The 18,276-nt window shown below is 39.5% G+C and overlaps 1 pseudogene; it reads right to left on the minus strand.

The window, feature by feature from the left end:
- Positions 1 to 489: 489 nt before the first annotated feature.
- LOC103123058 (arylsulfatase J-like) overlaps positions 490 to 18,276 on the minus strand; it is an 80,088-nt pseudogene continuing 62,301 nt past the window's right edge.

The raw sequence follows: 18,276 nt of genomic DNA on the forward strand, positions 1-18,276 counted from the left end.
TAAAAATCTAGCTAGAAACTATTTTATCTGTAGAAGATTTAAGTTTGCATGGGTAGTTTTTAAAGTCTGCTCCATCAAACCTTAGTGTTTAAAGAGAGATTTTATGGTGAAATAAATAAAAAAAACACTATTAATGTGTCTTCCCATGATAGATTTGCAAAACAAATTATGATCTTAAAATCCAAGAAAGCCTGCATTAAAGCGATCCCTTACTAGAAAAGCCTAGTCCCTCCAGAGATGAATGGAGATTGAAAGACCCATACTTACCCAGGTGAATTCACTCTAAGTGCAGAAGGGGATGCCAATGTTGACAAATCCACAGAGGCTGCAGAACATTTTATTAGATATTATGTCATTTAATCATTCAGATCTTCACAGCACTATAGATACTATTGGGAGCTTTGTTTTATAGCTAAGGAAGCTGAAATGCAAAGGAGAAAAGTCATTTTCCTACAATTAGAAGGTTTATTTGTTATCAGACATGAGATTTCAACCAGTTGATCCAATTCCAAACTCAAGTTCCATGATGTCACAACTGCTGCTGAAGAAAGTGTTAACAAGTGGGCCAGTCAATCCTTCAATATATATTTAGAGCCTACTATATACAAGACCCAAGGGATTCCTGATATGCTCCCATCAATAGAAGTAAACACTGCAGAACAATTAGGAAGCTCACTTAGACCTGACCTTTGTTAGCTTAGTAATAGGATAATAGCCCCGGAGCATGGGAGGTGATGGTGATTTTAAAAATCTATATTTTAGAAGGGACACATTAAAATTAGATATTTAAATAATTTTCTTGACTCCAGTTAGGAATACATTTCCACCCACTGTGAGAGGCAGCCTTCTGAATTCTGGTAAACATGTATTTTTTGATAAATATGCATTTATTGATGATGAATGTGGATCTAGAGCCTGATAAACATGAGTTCTGATGAACTCTGTTGGCATGCTGTCATGCCTATTTTGTTATCACATTTGCAAATTTGGATATCATAGTTTCAGCCAGCTGTGATTTTTCAACTGTGAACTGTGAGGCTCTGAGGCCTCTGTGTAAGGAGAAGGCACTTTTAATAAGACTCTGGGTTAGACAGGGACATCCATCTGCTCACTGGCATCACCCAAGATAAACATCACTGTAGATAATGTCACTTTGATCCTTCCGTTGGCATGTGTGGGTTCCAGAACACTGGAATAATAATAAATTAGATACTTTATGTTAAAATGTCATTCTTTTAGAGTCTTTAGAAAATAGGTACATTCACATTGCTCGGACATTTTTAGTTACCATTCCCTCATGCATGGCAGAGTGAGGTGTAGGCTGTTCAGATGTGAGAAAAACAGCTTATTTTCACAGGAATGGAAGTGATACATAAAACATAGTTCATTAGGGGCCAGGTGGTGGCACACCTGATTGAGTGCACGTGTTACAGTGCACAAAGACCTGGGTTCAAGCCCCTGGTCCCCACCTGCAGGGGGAAAGCTTCACAAGTGGTGAAGCAGTGCTGCAGGTATCTCTCTGTCTCTCTCCCTCTCTATCTCTCCCTCCCCTCTCTATTTCTCTCTATCTCTATCCAATAATAAAAATATAAAAACAAATTAAAATAATAAAATTAAATTAAAAAAACATAGTTCATTAAAAAACCTAAGTGACAGAGATGCAAAAATTTTTTTTGCTTTAAAAAATGACAATGTTAAGGTCTTCAAGGTGACACTACTTTTGATACTACTTTATTAAAGGTAGTTTTTAAATCATGCTACCCTGTAATTCACAACCAGTTAACACCTTCAGCAGTTGCATATTATGCCCTCCCTCTTCTCATGTAAAGCATCAATTTGGTCAGTTGAATGAAGCCCAACAGATGAACTTGTTGTCTTTTAAATAGAGGCAAGATAAACCAGCCTTTCCATCCTCTTCTAAATGTAGCTTACAAGAATAGCACCTTTGGTAGTAATGCCAGCCTGGTGACAGAAATCTCTGGAAGGCGCAAAATAACAAAAAGTCTGATGCTTCTGGCAGTGATAGGATTGAGCAAAACCTGCTTATTTAACTAGAAAACATGAAAAACTGAGTCCATTGAAATGTAACCAAAACAGGAAAACATTCAGATTCCCCCCACCCCCTTTGGCTTCATCTTGTTTTACTTCAACTTTTTCTGAGCCTTGTTTTTGCTGGACTTCTTTTTCTTGTATTCATCTTTATATCATGATCCCCAGACCCCTCCCATTCAGTCGAGGGTTACTTCTGGGGTCTTGGGGGGGGGGGGTACCTGACAGGCATGGCGGTTTTGTTGAACTGGGAGGGTCTGCAGAGGAGCTGCTTTACGGTCCCAGGATACATGTGGGACAGGTCCACCCTTTCGTAGGGATCAGCTGTGATGTTGAAAAGCCACACACTCTTTCCAGTGGGCAAGGTGATACATTCATTGTGCCATCCGGGTTGGGGCCCGGACTGATGAAGATGGTTCCCAGTGAGCAGTTTCCAGTGCCTCACCCTGATTGCTGATTGGGTGGCTGTGTTCCAGATCCCATAGCCTGCCGCCCAGGAGCCTTTTTTCGCCTTGGTGTAGATGAAGTCAATGTTATACAAGATATCCACCCAGGGTGAATGCAGGCCTTCACTGATGGTCTCCCAGATGTTGTAGCTGTCCAATTGAATATTCTCATCAATCTGCCCTTCAGCCAGGGAAATCAGAGTGGGATACCAGTCTTTGATGTACACAAGCTCCTTACACACCATCCCCTTGTTCTTCAGAAGTGGGCTGTATACAAAGCCAACAGTCCCAATCCCCCCCCTTCCCAGTAGGTTCCTTTACTGCCTCTGAGAGGCCAGTTACTCCTGCCCACCATGGACTGGCCACCATTATCTGACAAGTAGATGATAATGCTGTTGTTATGAAAGCCATATGACTTGAGAGACAGGGTCACACTGCTGACTGCTTCGTCTAAGCAAGAAAGCATGGCAGCAAACCTCCTCCTGTTGATGTTGATGATGGATCTGTGGTGTTCAAAGTACCTACCAGGGGCTTGCAGTGGTGAGTGCACTGCTTGATAGACAATGTATAGAATTAAAGGCTTACTGGGGTGGTGGGAGGCTAAGATGTGCTGCACTCTCTGAGTGTACATCTGTTTGGAGTAAATGCCGTTATCATAGTCCCAGGCAGCGTTGTCATTTTTGTACAAGTCATAGCCACACATTCCAGGGTTGTCACACTTGTAGTGTGTATAGTAGTCACCACTTCCCAAGAGGGAACCAAAAAAGGTATCAAATCCTCTCTGGGTGGGCATGCACTTTTTTCTATAAAAACCCAAATGTCACTTTCCCATCATATGTGTGGAATATCCAATTTCCTTCAGCTTCTGAGGTAGGATTGCATTGTCCAGAGGCAGGTAGTCAGGCTGGGTAGGTCTGATGATAGAATGCTGCAGTCCCGTGTATTTGATACCTTGGCAAAAAGAGCTCTACTGGGTGAGCCACCTCCTGACCCATGAACAGATATTTTTAAAGAAATCTAGTCATTCAATAATGATTCATTATTTTACAATCATGGGTCATTACATTCTTTTAAAAGCTTCTTTATTGGTGGAAACAATGATTTATAAGGTAGCTGTTTTTTCTTTATACTATTTCTTATCCCTCACTCCTCCTTGATAGTTGTCTTCATACACCATACCCTCCAACAACTGACATCTTCCTCCACCATCCTGCAAAGCACCCTCCAAAGCTTCTCAAGCCCTTCCTGTCTCCTCCCTTTATAATCTTGTGATCTGCTGCAGCAGGCCATAACAAGGCTATGTTTCACCCAGTATCTTTCCTTTCTTTGTTTCTTAAATCTCACAAACTGTATCATATGCTATTTTTTATTTTCCTTCTGACTTATCTCACTTAGCAGGATTCCTTCATGTCCCATTCAATATCTAGCTTAAAAGACTTCTTCATCTCCCTCAGAGGTGTAGTATTTCTCTGTGTGTATATACTACAAATTTCTTAACCAGGAAATATTTAAATGCAACTTGATGTCTAAATAAAAACAAGCTGAAATGTAAACATACTAACAATTAAATGATCAATCCATATCAAGAAATAATACTAAGAGGAAGCCAGCAGACTAACAAACCAAGATGGGAAGTAAATATCAAAGCTTCAAAAGTGGCTGTGAGAAGGATTGATCACAAGTCAGAAGAAAAATAATCTATAAATGAAGAAAAAATAGTTCAGAGATTTAAACAGTTTGATTCTCATAAAACATCAGGTAGTTATAGAATTTTCATATTAAGCAGGAGACCTAACAGAAATACTTAGCTGCTGCATGGACCAGAAAATTGATTCAGTCAGAGTACCACAACCCTATCATAGTCATGACAAAGCTAAGTATTATTAGTGAAGCTGAGACTCCAGGGAACTAAATGGAAATATAGGGAAAGGGAAGTTATCTATAACTCATATATGAATCTCATTCAAAAAAGTCAATGGGAAATACACATAAATCTCAGAATCACAGTATGAGAATAGATATGCCCAAACTCATAAAAACAGTCCATTAAATAAGCTTCATTCTTTTTCCTTAACAAGCTAAATTTTAAAATATCAATATGTACATAAATAACCTAATACATTTTTCACTTTTCCTTCTTCAAAGCTTAACATTATAGCAAACGTTAAGAGTCTACTCTTAAAATAGCCCAGTGCCTGCAATTTTAATATCCTCTTTCTTTATATCCAAAAAGAACCAATCATTAGCCTTTTAATTTTTTAAATTATCTTTATTAATTTATTGGATAGAGAAAGCCAGAAATTGAGAGGTAAGGGGATGATAGAGAGGGAGAGAGACAGAGAGACACCTGCAACAATGCTTCACCACTCACAAAGCTTTCCCCCTGCAGGTGGGGACCGGGGGCTTGAACCTGGGTCCTTGTGCATTGTAACATGTGTGCTCAACCAGGTGCACCACCACCCAGCCCTGAATCATTAGCCTTTGTACTGGCTGGCACTCACACTAATTGCTTACACCTTAGACGAAGTGCCAGCTTTCTCCTGGGAATTTCTTCTTCTGTTCCTCCCCTGGAGCTATGAAACACCATGTCTTTGTTCTCCCTAGACGGGTGGATAGGAAAGACTTTGCTCACCATTGCCCATTTGACTAATTCAGAATAAATCCTGCCTCTTCATCTCCAACTACTGGTACTTGGGTTTATCTTTGGTTGTAAGTCAGGAGCATGAGTCCAGGTTGGTCTCTTCAGTAACATCCAAATGAATGAACATAAAAACTGTCTCATTTTGTGAAACACAGTGGCTTCCAGTCATTTAGTTTGAGCTCCTGGAATCTTCAGAGTCTTCCTCACAGCTTGCAGGCATCCGCTACTCTCTTGCTCAGTTCCAATTCCATTTTGTCTTTATTATCACTGAAGTCCCACACCAGAGGAAAACTGGATGCCCTCCTTTCTCTGTCTGGAATTCCCTACTGCCCACTCCTCCCCAGCACCCCTACCCCCTGGAGCTCTCAGCTAAGCATAAACAAAATTCATTTCATGTATATGTATATGGGTATATGATATATGGTTAAACTTTGGCTCTGCCACTCCAGGCTGACTTCCTCAGATTAAAAAAAAAAAAAAAAAGGCTGGGTGGTAGCACACCTGGTAAAGCACACATTACCATTTGCAAGGACCCTGGTTAAAGCCACTCATCCCCAAGTGCAGGATGAAAGTTTCATGAGTGGTAGAGCAATGCTTCAAATGTCTCCTCATTCTCTGTATCTTTCTCCCTCCCCCCTCTCTCTGTCTCACCCTATTTCAAAGACAAAAAAAAATAGAAGAAAAAAATGGCCTCTGGGAGCAGTGGAGGCACTGAGTCCCAGTGATATCCTGATGGGAGTGGAGGTGGGGGTGGAGGTGGGGAGGGGGAAGAAAGGAAGGAGTCTTAGCATCAAAGCTTCTTCAGCAAACCTGGCTCATGTCTGGGTCTGGTACATGACAAAGCAAGTACCCTTCCAGGTAACCTAATTTGCCAGACCAGTATTTTTAAGTCTTTAATCTCTTCTAGAATGTGACTTTTGTTTTCTGGTTGCAATTGAAAACTAGCTCAACTCTATAGTTACACCATTACTATTGGGATGGCATAGTTCCTCCAAATGATGGTTTCTCTCACTTTTATAACCCTCACGCCATGGGATCTGTATCAAAAACTCCGCTTGTAGTCCACCATCTCTCCTTCCTACTCCCTAAAAATATGTGCTATGAATACCACATTATCCAACTATAGAATCTACTGTGTCTAATTTTTGACTTGCTTTCCCTTTTATCCCCATCTTCCTCAAAGATTTGGACCCTAGTTTTACTGTAAAATATTCTTCAGTTCTCTTTTAGTGTCCACATGCTGAGTTTCCAATACCTCTTGCTTCCTTCATGTCCTCTTCTCCCTTAACCTTGTTTTCCAATCTCAGTGATTTGGACCTTGGAGATATTATTCCTGTTTATGGGAACAATTTTTAAAAATTTGTATTATATTTATTGGATAGAGACAGCCAGAAATTGAGAGGGTAAAACAGACAGAGAGAAAGAGAGACACCTGTAGCATTGCTTCACCACTTTCAAAGCTTTTCCCCTGCAGGTGGAGACTGGGGGCTTGAACTCGGGTCCTTGAGCACTGTAGCATGTGCACTCAACCAGGTGCACCACCACCCGACCCCTTTATGGGAACAATGACGCCTCACTCTAATCACAATTTCACTTTTAAACATTTTATCCTCTAATTCCTGGTTACTTCTTAACCTTTCTAGTATCTTATCTTTAGAAGATCTGTGCCACTAAAAGGAGTAGTTTATCTTACTACCTTTTCACTGTCATCATACTAATGTCTTGTTTAAATTCCATGTGCCATCATTGGAATCTCCTATATGCACATGTGGGCAATGTCTGTCACTTTATCATTCTCTTTAGGTAAAGCCCCAGTTTTTCTTACATCCAAGTCTCTACCTAAGTCATTCTGTGAGGAAAGTTTAAAATGCCACCAACTGATATTATTAAAAGTCAAGATCACTCCTTTTAAGTGGATCTTTTTTGCTGTAACTTATTTTAATTGCATCCTTCACTTTCTTAGGTGTTTACTATCATACATTTCTCGAGTCTCACAGAGCTCTTCACTCATCTATGAAGGTGAAAGTTCCTTCTTTTTTTTTTACATATATATATATACTTTTATCAAGCCACAAGTAATAGTAAGTCACAAGACTGTAAGATAATAGGGGTATCATTCTGTTATACTACTACCAAAATTCTGTTCTCTCTCTTCCTCCCCCTCTCTCTCTTTTAATTTTTATTTATTTATTATTATTTTTTCCCTCCAGGGTTACTGCTGGGCTCGGTGCCTGCACCATGAATCCACCGCTCCTGGAGGCCATTTTTCCCCCTTTTGTTGCCCTTGTTGTTGTAGCCTCGTTTTGGTTATTATTATTGCCATTGTTAACGTTGTTCGTTGTTGGATAGGACAGAGAGAAATGGACAGAGGAGGGGAAGACAGAGACGGGGAAAGATAGACACCTACAGACCTGCTTTACCGCCTATGAAGCGACTCCCCTGCAGGTGGGGAGCTGGGGTCTCGAAACCGGGCTCCTTACTCGGGTCCTTGTGCTTTGCGCCACATGCCCTTAACCCACTGCGCCACCGCCCGACCCCCTCTTTTAATTTTTATTTATAAGAAGGAAACACTGTCAAAAACCATAGTTCCTTCTCCACAAAGGAAACACTTGTGTCTATTCTAACGTTTACAAGCTGCCTACCCCAACCTTTCTCCTTGCCTTGTTGCTAAGGCACTCTGCACTTCTACTGTCATGGCTAAGAACAACCCCTCCCCTCCTGCACTGGAATTCCTATTCTTTGCCTCAATTAGTAACATATTTCCAGCAAGTCTGCTATTCTATTTTTAGCACTTGAAATTCTCATCTCACTATTGAACCACTTCCATCAACTTATATTTGCTGTTGCTGTTACTTATTTGAAGATTCAGAACAACTGGCCTATTTCCCTACTAGTTACTGTCCCAGTTTTTATCTTCACTTTTATATCAAACTGCCTGAAAAACTTGACAGTACTTGTTGTCTCCAAGTTTTTTTTTCCATTCTCTTGGACATAGTTGAATGTTTTTCTTCCCCACTATTCCATCAAAAGACTACCAAATGTATCTATGCTGTTAATTCTACTTAAAGAAATGAACAGGTTGATCTTGAAGCCACTGGTACCATATTAGAAAAGAGCATTCTCTGGGCAAGACTGTGGTGCACCTGATTAAGTGTGCATGTTACTATGTGCAAGGACCCAGGTGCAAGTCCCTGAAGGGGAAAAGCTTCATAAATGGTCAAGCAGTGCTGCAGAACTCTCTCTCTCTCTCTCTCTCTCTCTCTTTCTCTCACACACACACCTTTATCTCTGAATTTCTCTCTGTCCTATCAAAGTTTTAAAAAACATCTTCAAAAAATTAAAAAGTATACAGTGTTCTCTATTCTATCAATGTTTATTTCAGGTTTTGTGCATCTGAAATGTTCTTACTCACTGGGTTGTTATTCTGCTTTCTGTAGACTATGGCTAGGATGTGGGCTCCATACAGGTGAAGGCCTTTTCTTACTTCTTGGTCATGTATTGTTGGTACATTACACTGTACGGTGCTTGATGTGTAGGATACTGAATCAGTAGTACAGCAGGAATGTTCTAATGTAGAGATGGGAGAAGGCAGAGATATTAAAATTAACTATTACAAAATTATCTTTAAAAATAAACTCAACACTAAAAAAGAATACCTGCTGGATATTTACAATAATAAAGCATTGGCAGGTTACTATATGAGATTTATAGAGGGAAAATCAGGCAGAAAACAGAGGAAATTATAGTGTCTTTAATTCTTTTTAATAAAATAAGTATAAATGACATGTTTTTCCTTATTAAGACCTACAAACACAGAAAAATTTCCTTTTTCATTATAGAGTTGATTAGAGAAAGTTCCTAAATAAGGAAGATAAATGGTTAATAACTAGAATTAGAGATAGTTGAGTAATTTTAAAAATAATTTGATTTCTCTAATACATATACCAAACAAAAGAAAGCTACATGGAATTAAAATTGTTGAAGGAGAACATTCTTGTCTGTGTGGTTGAAAATGGCTTTTTTGTTTAAACAGAGAGGCTTGGAATGTTCTTCTCCAGATTCCTAAAAAATAAAAAGAGTACTTTTGGGGACTTGTTTAACTGTTATTGTGATGTGACTTCAATTTACAAAAAGAAACAGACTGAGTTAATAACTGTTGTAGAGGGAGTCGGGTGGTAGCACAGTGGGTTAAATGCAGGTGGTGCAAAAGTCTGCAGACCTTGCGCAAGGACCTGAGTAAGGATCTGGGTTCCAGCCCCTAGCTTCCCACCTAGAGGGGAGTTGCTTCACAGGTTGTGAAGCAGGTCTGCAGATGTCTGTCTTTCTTCCCCCTCTCTGTCTTCCCCTCCTCTCTCCATTTTTCTCCGTCTTATCCAACAAGGATGACATCAATAACAACAACAATAACTACAATAAAACCACAAGGGCAACAAAAGGGAAACTAAATAAATAAATATTTTTACAAAATGCTGTAGAAAGAAATAAAATCCATTTCCTAAGTGTTGTGGGATAATGAAATGTCTTACTTATGAGAAGACAAAATAGATAATTCCACTTGATTATTTGATCTTGATTTTAATCAGAAAAATTAATGTTAAAGAACCATGGCAAATAAAAGTATATTTTTGGACAATAAGTTAATGCATTTTAGTAAGGATGAAACTCGATTATGATGTTGAAAACTTTTATGCAGCATATATAGTAAAGATATAAAATAATTTATGCCTGCGGCCCCAGAGTCCTAGGTTCAACACCCCCCATCACCATAAGCCAGAGCTGAGCAGTGCTCTAGTATTAAAAAAAAAAAATGAAAGATATAAAATAACTGCTTTTTGACCAAATGGATTCATGACCAAACTCAAATGGATACACACTGTCTGGAGAATGCACAGCACATATTCCTACTTCTTTATCAACTATACCTGAGAAGTATTTGTTTGACTTATAATCTGATGACAATTTCTCCTTTTCCCTTTCTGTCCTCTTTCTTATTATATTTCTCTAATTAACTGGACTGAGATGAGATATAATTTAAAGTAAATATTAAATGGGTTCCATTTCTTTTTTTAATATTTATTTATTCCCTTTTATTGACCTTGTTTTATTGTAGTTATTGTTGTTGTCGTCATTGTTGGATAGGACAGAGAGAAATGGAGAGAGGAGGGGAAGATAGAGAGGGGGAGAGAATGACAGACACCTGCTGACCTGCTTCACTGCCTGTGAAGAAATTCCCCTGCAGATGGGGAGCTGGGGCTCAAACTGGTCCTTGTGCTTTGCGCCACGTGCGTTTAACCTGCTGCTCTACTGCCTGACTCCCATGGGTTTCATTTCTTAATCAAGACTAGATAAATCAGAGATGGCACAAGTTAGTGAAACACACATGTATTGAAATATATTTATTTTTTTCAAACAAATTTTGGATATTTATTGAATATTCATTGAGCTCCTTGCCCCAGTTCAAAAGAACATTAAAAATACAATTTTGTGGCATCCCCCTCTACTTTTCACTGTGAATAAATTTGTGTTTTTTTTTCTTTTTACATGTGCATACTTGTGTTTGACCTGGTTAACCTGATGTGCATACTTTCTCTTTGACTAAAAAGACTAATAGTTACTAAGATATGGGAGATAAAAAATTCCTGTCTAAATATGAAGGCATATTGAGGAGCATAAATCTTGTAGGGTTTTTGAAAAAGCCCACTATTTAAATACATGCACTACAAAATAAAAATAGATTAGAACTCAAATTTTCATAAAATTATCAGAATCTCTATTTTTGTGGCACTGAGGACTGTCCTATGCTCCAATTCACTTGCATTGTGCCAATTTCATTTTCATTCAAAGAACAAGGAAGAAACACCGAGGCAAAAGAGCTTTCCCTGGAGGTACAGTACTACCCATGTGGTGGTGGGGGGGGCATAGGGGGCTGGGTGTCAAGCCTGGTTTGCATCCATGGTAAGGTTTGCTCCCTCTTTGTGGAGCTTCTCTCCCTGGATCCACCCCATACAGGTGGCAGTTAGCATATTATTTTCTTAGAACACAAAGATCTGTTAGTCATACAACAAAAAGAATAAGAGGAGAACTAAGACAGTAAGTACAAATATACTAGAAATTGTTGGCACATCCATGCATTTAATACTAAGTGATTATTTACTGTACACTAAGTAATGACTGGTAAGTGTAAATTTAAATTTGTAAGACAAGGCCTGTGCCTCCAGAGATCTCAAAGGGCAACAGAGTATGGCAGTGAGTGCTTCTCACTGTGCTTCTAAGTGTAATAAACTGTGAATGAAAAAGGGGAGAGGCCAGGCAGTGGCGCACCTGGTTGAGTGCATGTGTTACAATTCGAAAGGACCCGGGTTCGAGCACTGGTCCCCACCTGCAGGGGTGGAAGCTTTGTGAGCGGCAAAGCAGGGCTACATGTGTCTCTTTGTCTCTCTCCCTCTCTATCACCCACTTCCCTCTTGATTTCTGGCTGTCTCAATCTATTAACAAATAAAGATCATTAAAAGAGAAAAGAAAAGAAGAGAAAAGAAAAGAAAAGAAAAGAAAAAGGGGAAACACATCTGCAGGACTAAGCACCAAAAAGAAAGAAAGAAAACCTTAATATTTGATTTCTGAAGGACCAAGCACATATAATGAAGGTGGGAACAACATGAAAGGAACAATCTCAAAGAAGGCATTTCTAAAAGAATGTGAAAGAAAGAAGAAGTTCACAAACTGGTGATGTGATGGGTGTAATTATTCTGTGTGGATGAATAGTAGAAAGGAGTCAGGGAAGATAACAAAGGGTTTGTGGGTGAGGAGTCTTGTGCAAACAATGTCTGTATACTGTCAAGAGCAGCATCTTATGGGGGAAATTCAGACAAGCTCACGGGTTTCATGTTGCGGGGGGTGGGGTTGGTGGAGACATGACACTGGTAGCAATGGGCCGTTCCCTTGTGCAGGCTAGATGGACAGACATCACAGGGTCTCATAAACTACAAGATGCATTTTATTATTTTTTTTATGTTTCCCCTTATTCCTTCAGTAGTGCTGGGTGGGGCATGGGGTATACATGGTTTCACCACTCAGAGGTCACCCCACTTTAGAGTTTATTTCATAGAAAACCAATGAAATTCAGAGAGGGAGAGATGCTGGAGCACTGTAGCACTGTCCCACCATCAATGGAGGTCCAGCCATGTCATGGTGCACCCTCCCACATGACCTGGGGTTCAAATCCAGAGTCTCCCACGTGGTATGGAGGATGCATTACAAGTGAGCTGACCCCTGCATTTTACATGAGAATAGTCCTGGTTTTCTTGTTTGTTTTTTTGTGTGTGTGTGTGTTTTAAATTAATTGGGCTGGGGAGTCAGCATAATGGTTCTGCAAAAGACTTTCATGCCTAAGGCTCTGAGATCCCAGGTTCAATCCCAAGCACTACCACTAGTCAGAGCTTAGCAGGGCTCTGGTCTTTCTCCTTCTCTCATTCTGTATCTCTCTTATTAAAATAAAATTATAATAAAAATAATAATTGTTGCTGACTTATGAAATGTGTTAGGAAAGGTGAGGCTTTCAGAGGGACTCATTACAGTGTAAGTTAATAACAATAAAGGTTTGATGTGGGGAGTTGGGTGGTAGTGCAGTGGGTTAAGCACACGTGGTGTAAGTATCCCAGCTCTAGCCCCGGCTCCCCAACTGCAGGGGGGTCGATTAACAGGCAGTGAAGCAGGTCTGCAGGCATCTGTCTTTCCCCCTTCTTTGCCTTCCCCTCCTCTCCGTTTCTTTCTTTCCTATCTAATAATGATGACAACAACAACAATACCGACAACAACAATAAAAAAACAAGGGCAACAAAAGGGAAAATAAATAAATTTAAAACAAAACTAAAAAAAAAAGCTTTGATGTGGTGTCCTTGGGATGATGATTGTTTTGATTGAGACAGAAAGAAATTAAGAGGGAACGGGAAGGAGGAGAGAGAGAAAGAGTGAGAGAGAGACCTGTAGCCCTATTTCACCATTTGTGAAGTTTCTCCCACCCCTATAGGTGAAGGACCAAGCACATATAAAGAAGGTGGGAACAACATGAAAGAAACAACCTCAAAGAAGGCATTTCTAGATCCTTGAACTTGATAATGTGTGTGCTTGACCAGGTGCACTACTACCTGGCCTCAATTCTGTTTTTATTTGGGTACCATTGCATTGTAACATTATTTGATTCCATCACTGAAACTGAACATGTTTACTACCCCCTTTGTTCTGATTCATGTCCCCTACCCTTTCCCTCCTGGATTGCTCTTACAGTTCAAATGTCTGTTATTGCTTTATATAGTCATTTTATTTTACTTTATTTAGTTCATTTTATTTGTTTTTCTCTATATACTACATATGAATGAAATCATACAGTATTTGCCTTTCTCTAGGTGATAGTTTCTTTAGATCCTTTAATATTTCGCTTTACAAAAAGCATTACTTCTAACTACACATATTTATTTATTATTGCATAGAAATTAAGAGGGGGAGGGGAAAAGATAGAGAGGGAGAGAGACAGAGATGCTTGCAACACTCATGAAATTCCCCCTGCAGGTAGGGACCAGGGGCTTGAACCTGAGTCCTTGTGCACTGTAATGTGTGTGCTTAATCAGGTGCACCACATCTTTATTAGAATCCTTAAACATTTGAGATCACTTCTCTCAGAGAGAGTCTTGCTAGGGTAATGGAATTATTCGGCCATGAAGCCTGATGCCTCACCCTATTCCTCCCCCTCCTCCCAGAAAGGAAACACAGAAAAATCCCAAACAACACCAAGTCTTCTTTTTACTATTGAATGCAAAATCACATTCAGGGGGCCAGGAGATGGTGCAATGGGTAAGTGCACACAGTATGAAGTGCAAGGACTCACACAAGGATCCTGGTTCAACCCCCCAGGTCCCCACCTGCAGGGGGGTTGCTTCAAAAGCAGTGAAGCGGGGCTGCTTGTGTCTCCCTGTCTCTTTCCTTCTCTATCTCCCCCTACATCTCAATTTCTCTCTGTTCTATCCAAAAAATGGAAGAAAAAAAATGGCCATAGGAGCAGTGGATTCATAGTGCAGGCACCGAGCCCTAGCAATAACCCTGGGGGCAAAAAAAAAAAAAAAATCACAAGGATTACAGAAGACAACGGAATGAGAAGCTGCTAGTGGCTTGAGCTCCAACCACATCTACTGGAAATGGTAGGATTTTTTGCCTTTAGTAGGCCAGTCAATAAGGGGTCCTAGCGGTGACACCAAGGAGGTGACTATAACTCAATTTGGGTTAGAAAATAGAGTAAAAAGAGAGGGAAAAAATTTTCTTTTAAATTATTATTCCCAAAGTACACCCACTCCACCCTTCCCCCCATAACCAGTCCCTGGGGACCAGAGATCTGCTCCTAGCAGGCTCCCCTGCTGAGCTTCTTTCTTTACCAAGATTCCTGTCCCACCAGGGGGTGTCATTCATTCTAATTCTATTCCCTTCTGAAACCTTTGGCCTTTTTTCTTTCTAAGTAGCCAATCAGCTGTCTCTGCTCAGGGGGCCTGAGGCAATCTGGAGCCATCCAAGCTGAAGACAGGACAGATTTTTTACTCTGTTCCATTTTATTATCAAAACAAGATAATAATTAACTCTTAGTGTATTTTTCATTGCTAGGGGGCTGGGTGTCTTATTCACTGCTAAAATAACTTGTTTCACTTTTCCTACTGCCCCTACCCATTCTCTCCCTCCCCCCCTGCATAGCTAATTAAATATAAAAATAAATAAAAACCCTTTCCTTTCACTGCTCTTTTATTACTGTTCTTTTTCTTATCTTTTTCTTTTTTCTCTCTCTCTCTTTTTCTTCTTTTTCTCATTCTTTTTTTTAAATATTTATTTTATTTATTCCCTTTTGTTGCCCTTGTTGTTTTATTGTTGTAGTTATTATTGTTGTTGTCGTCATTGTTGGATAGGACAAAGAGAAATGGAGAGAGGAGGGGAAGACAGAGAGGAGGAGAGAAAGATAGACACCTGCAGACCTGCTTCACCGCCTGTGAAGCGACTCCCCTGCAGGTGGGGAGCTGGGGTTTGAACCGGGATCCTTATGCCGGTCCTTGTGCTTTGCGCCACCTGTGCTTAACCCGCTGCGCTACAGCCCGACTCCCTTTTTCTCATTCTTGTCATCCTTTCTTTCTTCCTCCTTCAGCTTTCTGAATTCATTGTTACACGTTTGGAAATTACCTTGCAGAAGAAATCTGACTCAGAGTGGACTCTCCCTGTGTGTATCTCCACTCTACTTCCCTTTCTCCTTTAGCTACCCCAAGAATATACAGTAGATAGTAGATTTGCACAACTGTCTATTCCTGCTATTCTTGTCTAGTCCTGAGGGTTTTTTTTTTTTGTCTTTGTTAACAATCAGCTGCCTCTGCTCAGGAGGCTTGAGGCAATCTGGGACAGGTTTTGTACCCTGCTCTATTTTATTAATAATATTATATAAAAGTGCATCTCTTTCCCCCCCTCCTTTAGTTTGATCAGAATTAACTCTTAGGGTATCTTTCATTACTAGGGGACTGGGCATCTTATCCATTGTGAGAGGAACTTGTCTCATTACTCCTACCTCCTCTATAGACTATCCACTTCTCCCACCTCCTAGCTAATGAAAAAATAAGATAAGAACTAAATTAATCAATTAAAAACTTCCCTTTCACTGCTCTTTTATTACAGCTCTTTTTCTTATCTTTTTTATTTTCTCTCTCTTGTTTCTCTTTTTTTTAATCTTGTCTCCATTTCTTCCGTCCTTCTTCTTTGTCTTTCTGAATTCACTGATATTATTTGTGAATTATTTTGGGGAAGAAATCTGACTCAGAGTGGACCCTCTATATGTGTATCTCTGCTCTACCTCCCTTTCTCCTCTTGAAACCCCTAGAATATACAATGGATAGTAGATTTGCATAATTTTCTATTCTTCCTATCCATTCTTTCCTTTCTCTTTCTTCTTCACTTGGAGTTGGTTGCTATTTTTTCATGGACTGGAGACATTGTGTGGCTAACTGGTAGTGATTAAACTGCTTCAATCCTTGCTTCAGTTGCTATTGTAATTCCTGAGGTTGGTTATTGCATTTGTCATAAAGGCATTTAGTACAGTGTTGCTTGTACTCAAAACACAACAAGTGAGGAACAACAGAACACAAAAATAAGAAACACATAAATAAAAAAAGGGTAGATCAAAAACAAATAAACCTGATACTCCAATGAATGAAGCCAAGAGCCCAGAAGAAACTATAAATCAGCCAGAAGTAACCATAGATAAGAAAAGTATGCAAGCAATAATAAACTTATTAATCACAGAAATGAGAACAGAATTGGAGGAAAGGAATGGCAGTATTAGGAAAACCACAGTTGAGGCCCCCCAAGGAAAATACTGATTATCTTGAGGCAATTAGAGAACTGAAAGCTGAAATAGCTGAACTGAGGAAAGAAGCTGAGGGAAGGGAAAGCAGACTAACAGAAGCAGAAAACAGAAATAGTCAGAGAGAGGATGAGTTAGAGAAAACTAAGAAAGAGGTGAAAGAGCTCAAAAAGAGATTGAGAGACACTGAAAACAACAACAGAGATACATGGGATGATCTCAAAAGTAGTAACATTCATGTAATTGGTCTGCCAGAGGAAGAAAGAGAGGAAGGGGAAGCAAACATTCTAGAGGAAATAATACAAGAAAACTTCCCAGACCTGAATAACAGAAAGGACATCAAGATTCAACAGGCCCAGAGAGTTCCAAACAGAATCAACCCAGACCTGAAGACACCAAGACACATCATAGTCACAATGAGAAGAAGTAAGGATAAAGAAAGGATCCTAAAGGCTGCAAGAGAGAAACAAAAAGTCACATACAGGGGAAAACCCATAAGACTGTCAGCAGACTTCTCCACTCAAACTCTAAAAGCCAGAAGAGAATGGAAAGATATCTATCGAGCCCTGAATGAAAATGGGTTTCAGCCAAGGATAATATATCCTGCTAGACTTTCATTCAAACTAGATGGAGGGATCAAAACCTTCTTAGACAAACAACAGTTAAAGGAGGCAACCATCACTAAAACTGGCCCTGAAAGAGGTACTAAAACAAGAACATCACTACAATACTTGCAATATATGACAGCAAACAAAAATTTGTTGAACAATGGCACTACAATACATTAAATCCATAATATCAATAAATGTCAATGGCTTAAACTCACCTATCAAAAGGCACAGAGTGAGTGGGGGGATGGATCAGAAAACATGACCCAACCATATGCTGCTTGCAAGAATCCCATCTGTCACAACAAGATAAACATAGACTTAAAGTGAAAGGATGGAAAACTATCATAAAGGCTAACGGACCACAAAAAAGGGCAGGAACAGCCATTCTCATCTCAGACAGAATAGATTCTAAATTAAATAAAGTAATAAAAGATAGGCAAGGACATTACATAATGATTAGAGGATCAATCAGCCAAGAAGACTTAACAATCATTAATATCTATGCAACTAATGAGGGACCATCTAAATACATTAAGCACCTACTGAAAGAATTTCAAAAATACATCAATAGTAATACAATAATAGTGGGAGACTTCAATATCCCACTCTCACACTTAGACAGATCAACAAAGCAGAGAACCAACAAAGATACAAGAGAACTGAATGAAGAGATTGACAGACTAGACCTCTTGGACATTTTCAGAGTCCTTCATCCCCAAAAACTGGAATACACCTTCTTTTCAAATCCACATAACACATACTCAAGGATAGACCACATGTTAAGCCACAAAGACAGCATCAATAAATTCAAGAATATTGAAATCATCCCAAGTATCTTCTCAGACCACAGTGGAGTAAAACTAACATTTAACAACAAACAGACAATTATTAGAAGTCACAGAATTTGGAAACTAAACAACATACTCCTTAAGAACCACCAGATCAGAGATTTACTCAAGCAGGAAATTCTAATGTTCCTAGAAACAAATTAAAATGAAGACAAAACCTATCAAAATATTTGGGACACAGCTAAAGCAGTACTGAGAGGGAAACTTATAGCCATACAATCACATATTAAACAACAAGAAAAAGCTCAAATGAACGACCTTACTGCACACCTCAAGGACTTAGAGGAAGAGGAACAAAGGAACC

This window comes from Erinaceus europaeus, chromosome 7, assembly GCF_950295315.1.
Source record: "Erinaceus europaeus chromosome 7, mEriEur2.1, whole genome shotgun sequence".
Classification (NCBI taxonomy): domain Eukaryota; kingdom Metazoa; phylum Chordata; class Mammalia; order Eulipotyphla; family Erinaceidae; genus Erinaceus; species Erinaceus europaeus.